This window comes from Aythya fuligula, unplaced genomic scaffold (genome assembly GCF_009819795.1).
Source record: "Aythya fuligula isolate bAytFul2 unplaced genomic scaffold, bAytFul2.pri scaffold_64_arrow_ctg1, whole genome shotgun sequence".
Taxonomy (NCBI): domain Eukaryota; kingdom Metazoa; phylum Chordata; class Aves; order Anseriformes; family Anatidae; genus Aythya; species Aythya fuligula.
The window spans coordinates 52,654-58,839 of record NW_022473998.1 but is presented as its reverse complement, the minus strand read 5'-3'; the positions used below and the strand labels follow the sequence as shown (position 1 = coordinate 58,839).

At 55.7% G+C, this 6,186-nt stretch overlaps 1 pseudogene; it reads left to right on the top strand.

Annotated features, from left to right (window-relative positions):
- The first annotated feature begins 1,892 nt into the window (after window positions 1-1,892).
- Window positions 1,893-3,798, top strand: LOC116501685 (annotated as a pseudogene).
- The last annotated feature ends 2,388 nt before the right edge of the window (window positions 3,799-6,186 follow it).

Genomic DNA, 6,186 nt, shown 5'->3' with positions numbered 1-6,186 from the left:
CCTGCTTCCCAGGACGTGGCCGAACATCGCTCGTTGATGGGAAGTAGAGAATATTTTTTTTCCCTCTCTCTGTGCTTCCGCACTGACTTATTGTTTCTTTTGTTTCTTTTTTTTTCTCCCCATTCCCTTTCCCTTTAATTAAACCTTTCTCATGTCCAGCCTCGAGTTCTCTGTGTTGTATTTTCTCCCCCTTCCTCTTTGAGGAGAGGGGGAGTGAGAGAGCGGTTGTGGTGGAGCTCGGCTGCTCACCTGAGTCAAACCACCACAGTACTCCAGAACCAAGTGGTATTGGGTTTATTAGTAGCCTCACAGGAGAGCGTGTGCTGTAATTACTGCTAGTTGCTCTATGCATGTAGATCAAAAGGGGCAAATGTGACTGATCTCCAAAATCTTTGGGAAAGAAACCCAAAAGCAGAAGCCCCTTCTCCACCTTCTTCTTGGGGCGTTGCTGCTGCAGCGAGAGGGGCTTCACTGGCCTCCCCCACAGGGCCTCCGGCCAAGGCAGAGGCCGAGGATGTACATTCTGCAGCCTCTGCTGTGGGAGGAGGCAGCCTGGGCACTGTGACCCAGGGAGCACTTGCTGCCTTGCTTGGGGCTCCCTGGATGATGGCTACAGAGTGGAATAGGACTGCAGCAACGATGGTCTCAACTCTTTCATCCAGCTCTTCGTCAGAGACACTGCAGGCATGTCGGGCACGTCCCTGGCTCTCCACCACCGCCACAGGGCTGCGTGGGCCACGTTCCCCCCTCTCTGCCCTCACTGCCCTGTCCCTGTCGCCAGATTTGCAGGGAAGAGCTGGCAAAAGCTCTCGCTGGCTGTGGGCCTCTGTGCCCGATGCCTTTGCTCTTCCTCTGGCAGAAGATGCAGAGGCTGCTGCTTGCAGAGGGGGCAGCTTGCAAGTGGCCCTTTCAGATGATGATGTCTGTGCTGCAGGCACTTGCTTGAGAGTCGCTGCCAGCCTTGGCAAAGGCGGCACGGCTGGCAGCTGCATTCCCTCGGCCTGCTGCACCCCACGGTGTGGCAGCGTCTTCATGTCTTGCAGCTTCTTCTCCATCTGCAAGAGAAGGCGACGAGAAAGGCCAAGTTACTTGGGCCATTTCTGCCATTCTGCTCCGTGTCCCCGCTAGAAGTGCTGCTGTGAGCTGCCCTGCAGCGGGCTGGGAGTCATCCTTATTCTGGTGCTCCATGCTATGCTCCAGGTCCTCTGACCAAGAACTCCAACGGGCACCCAGGGGAGCTGCTGCCTCCTGACAGAGCTGCTCTCCTGAGAGCGAGTGGGCAGCCCGGCCTACTTGCTCTATGTATGTAGATCAAAAGGGGCGAATGTGACTGATCTCCAAAGTCTTTGGGAAAGAAACCAATCCTACTCAGAGTGGCTCAAGATGACGCTTCCAGGGGATTCAGAAACATTTGGGAGAAACTGACTTTGCGGTTACCTGACTGGAATTGGCTCAAGCAGCTGTTTGTTGGTGTTACAATGATAAAGGCGTTGCATATCTGGCATCCCCCTGACTTTGGAAGAAAACCATTGGGCCCTAATGTTGGAAAACCTCAAGAACGGAGGACGTGTAGAAGTGCAGAAACAGCAATAGGAGTGAGAAAAGAAGAAGGGGGCATTGTGAGAAACAAAGCTGTGTTTTTGCAGTGGAAAACTCCGCTAACCTTGCATATTCAAAAGGGGTTGTGCAGGCATGGCAGTAGCAAAGCAGTGGGGAGGACATTAAGCAGATAAAGGGAAGGTCCCGCTGTCCCAGGATAAGGAGGATAGCTAAGACAACCAGGATGAGCTGCACAAAATTAGTAGGAAAAGAAAAATCACGGGCCCTCTAGTCACGAGAGATGAAGAAAAGGAAGAGGGGAAATTAAAGGTTGGTCAAATAAAATTGTACATATGTGCTATCGAAAGGCGTCGAGGAGTTTGTCAACCCGTAGTGCACAGCCCATGAGGAAACAGGGTCACCATGAGTCAGGTGTCGGGTAATAGGGAAGAAAAGGTTATGGCATACTCTTCGTGTGCGCTCCTGCTCGCAGGAGGCCCGCCATTGCAATCGTGAATAAAATAGCTTCACAGAAGACCCTGACTGAAAACAATATCGAGCCTTTTCTCTCACTGGGGCGCTGTCCCGTGCCTCCCTGTGATGCTTCTGTGGGTGCTGCAGAGCTCCCTGAGGGCCTCGTGCCCACCACGCGCGCTGTGCTTACCTGGTGCCCTGGAACCAAGGGAGAAGCCACTGCTCCTGTTTCCGCAGCTGCTGCTGGGCTGAGAAGATCTGTGCTGTCCTCCCTGAGCGGCTCTGCAGTCAAAGGAGAAGCCCCTTCTTCTTCCTCTGGTGCTGCTGCTGGACCAAGAGGGGCTTCCCTGGCTTCCTCCCCAGGTCGTCCAGCCCAGGGAGAAGCCACTGCTCCTTCTTGCGGTGCTGCTCCTGGACCGAGAGGGTCTTTGCTGACTTTGCACACGGGGCCTCCAGCCAAAGGAGAAGCCACTTCTTTTCGTTCTTCCTCTGCTGCTGCTGCAGCGAGAGGGGCTTTGCTGGCCTCCCCCACAGGGCCTCCAGCCAAGGCAGAGGCTGAGGATGCAGAGTCTGCAGGCTCTGCTGTGGGAGGAGGCACCCTGGGCCCTGTGGCCGAGGGAGCACTTGCTGCCTTGCTCGTGGCTCCCTGGCTCATGGCTACAGCACAGCGTAGGACTGCAGAGATGATGATCCGGGCTGTTTCATACGGATGTTCGTCACAGGCACTGGAGGCGTGTTGGTCGTGTCCCTGTCTCTCGGCCATCGCCACAGTGCTGTGCTCACTGGGAGTGGGACAGGCTGGTGGCTTTGATTCTTGCGACACTGCTGTGGGGGGAGGCGCTCTGTACACCTCATTTGTGCACACTGAAGGAGGACTTGCTGGTCTGCTCTCTGCAGCTGCTCTTGTGGAGAGAGGCGTTTCGTTCTGCCAGCGAAACAGCTGATGGTTCAATGTCCGTGGACTCCAGCGAGCCAGGAGAGGCGCTTGCTGGGTGTTCTGCTTCTTGTGCTGCAGCCTCCCTGTCCACGCTGCTGGCTGAGCTGCCCTCTTCCTGGGGAAAGGCCTGTGGGTCCGCGCAGAGGCTGGCGAACCTGGGGTTGATCCAGGAGCTGAGGATGATGATCTCTTCCTCTTCATGCCATCTCACAGGATTCCTTTCTTTCCTGCCTGGCTTTGATGTTTAGCTGTGTCTTTTGCCCTTGCTTCTCACCCCTGCCTGGGCTGGCTGGGACAGGGGCTCTGCCGGCAGCCGTTGTTCCTTCACGTTCCTGGGGATCCTGGCAAAGCAGTGGTCCACCTGCTCTCCATGACTGTCTGGACCTCCACTGCTCTTGTTGGTGTCACTCTGCACCCTGTGTGTGCCACGTCCCCCAGGGCTGCTGGTATTGGCTGTGTTCCCTGTTCGCTGCAAAGTGCCTGTGCACGTGGTGGGAGATTGCATCCCCAACTTTCCCAGGCCCTGGAAGCAAATCCCCCAAAAGCGGAGCAGTGGCGTCACGAGCGGAGCCCCGGAGGCAACTGCGACTGTCTGAAAGGCAGGCATCAAGAATGCGGACATGTCAGAGGAGGAGCAGTAAGATGCTGTTGATTGCGCCACTCAGGCCTTGGCGAAGCACATCGAGAAGGGCATTGCTGCGCACATCAGGAAGGAATTTGACAAGAAATACAATCCCACTTGGCACTGCATCACAGGAGGGAACTGCGGCAGCTACGTGACTCCTGAGAGCAAGCACTTCACCTCCTTCTAGCTCAGCCAAGTTGCTATTCTTTTTGAGTCTGGTTAGAACCATGGGCTTCTCCTGACACTTGCATCTGGTTACAGGACTTTGCTGGCTCCTATGGCTGGTTACTTCAGCCTTCCTGAGGAAACAAACCTTGGTCTTCAAGGGCAATGGCAGGGATTATGCTATAGCAGAAGGTCTTACATTGTGGATATAAAAAGGAAAAATACAAAAAAAAAAGTCTTCCCTGTCTTTATTTATTTATTTTTCTTAAAGGTTTCATCTTTGCTAGTAGAGCTGTTGGAGGCGTTTGGACTTTCAGAGTTCTCTAGCCATCTACAGTGTTGCCTCATTTCAGCTTGTGCTATGTGAGTACCGACGGTGTTTTGTTCTTCCTGTTCCAAACATCTCCTCTTTTTATTTTCTTGTATTGCTGGATACACTAAGAAACATGGCTATGCTGTCACAAAGCCCGAATGCTTTCTTTTTCCGCTGATGCCTCTTGGAAATTGGATTTGGAAAATGAACGCCAAGCCCCAATTTAAAATGTTGAAATTAAAAGATTTGGATCCATACAAGTCCATGCATCCGGATGGGATTCATCCCAGAGTGCTTGGAGAGCTGGCTGACATCATCGCGGGACCTCTCTCAGTTATTTTTCAATGGTCTTGGCAATCTGGAGAGGTCCCAGTAGAGCGACAGCTCTATTTGTGAGGAAAGGCTTGTGGTTCCTCGCAGAGGCTGGGGAACGTGGGCTTGATCCTGGAGTTGAGGATGACAACGTCTTCCTCTTCATCCCATCCCACAGGACCCTTTTCTTTCCTGCCCCGGCCCAGGCTTCTCACATCCTTGCCTCTCTCCTGCCTGGGCTTGACGTTTTGCTCTCTGTGTTGCTTTTGCTTCTCAACGTGGCCTGGGCTAGCTGGTGCAGGGTCTCTGATGGCAGCCGTTGTTCCTGCACATACCCAGGCTCAGGCCCTGGCAGAGCAGTGGTCCACCTCCTCTCCATGTCTGTCTGGACCCCGGCTGATCTTGTTGCTGGCACTGTGCACCCCATGTGTGCCGGGTCCCCCAGTTCTGCCGGTCATTGGCCATGTTCCCAGCTTTTAGCCATCGTCTTTGCCAGACCTCTGCCTGAGGGAGAAGGCAAGACCTCTGCCTTGCCTTCCTCGTGGCTCCCTCCTTGCAGGCTATGGCACTGGTAATGACACTGGGGACGAAGACCTTTACTTGGTTTTCCGTTTCTACGGCACGGGCTGCAGGGCTGTTTTTGGCAGGGGGCCAAAAACACCTTCTTCAATTCTGGGGCCCTGCTGTGGGGAGAGGTGGGGAGCGGTGGCCTTTGGTCCCGGCTTGCTCAGCTCGCTGGTGCCCCTACAGGAAAGATGCTCCCTGAGTGCACAGACAGACAGAAAAGCTGCTCCCCGACAGGGCAGCTCCTGACCCTTCCTCTGACAGCCCTGGCGGCCATTTGGCAGTTCTGCCTGCCCCCCGCGCCACAAGCTGGCTGAGGCCTAGGCCTGTCCGCAGCACGGCTGTCAGTGATGGCGGGCGGCACCTAGAGCCAAGAGGCCTTTCCTTTTCTTCGTGCTGAAGGAAACGTGCTGTCTGGAGCGAGCAGTGCCGCTTTTCTCCGCATTCCGGGGCTGTCATGGTAAGTGACATGGCCTCTCACTTTGAGGGCCCTGTTTTTCGTCAGCATTTGTGAGGGGCTTCTGCATCCCCCCCGCTCACTTGTTGCGGCCAGGGCTTCCCCCCAGGATGTCTGGGCAGGCCCATGCCGCTGGGCAGGCTCTGGGTGGGCCTCGTCCCCTGCAGGGGCAGGCGTCTGCCGCTGAGCCCACAGCCCAGGAGCGGCTCCTGCACTCGCGGCTGCCCCTGCCCGGGCTGCTGCCGCTGCTTCTGGAACCTTCCTGCAGCCTCTGGCAGCTGGCGCCTGCGTGGCAGCGGCTCGGTGGGCTTGGCAGCCCGGGATCTGCCCCTTGCTGCTCTGGCAATATGCACAAAAGAAGAGCCCAGCTCCAGCAGAAGGACGGGATCCGTTCTGCCTGGCGCTTGTGTGGTGCCTGTGGCCAGAGTGGGCAGGCCAGCATGTCGCTGGGGCTGGCACTCAAGGCTTTCCCTCCTTGTTGGGAACTCCTTGGCTGGATTTCACTGAGCTCAGGGTGTTGGCTCTGCTCTTCGTAGCCCAGCTCTTCTTTAGAGGGCAAAAAGGAGGGAGCTGGGACAACCCCAAACACTGAGGCCATCGCCAGGGCTCTCCAGAATGACACCGTCTGGCACCTGCTTGTGAGCAGTGGCCAAGGCAGGAGGGCCCAGCTTCTTGCTTGGAGAAGCCCCCGAAATACTGATCCGTGTTCCTGATTTCTTGCTTTTCAGGGTGTCACAATACCTGGGCTGGGCGCCTTCTTTGCTGGTAAACAGCAGCGGTCCAGCGGAGAAAGACACTAA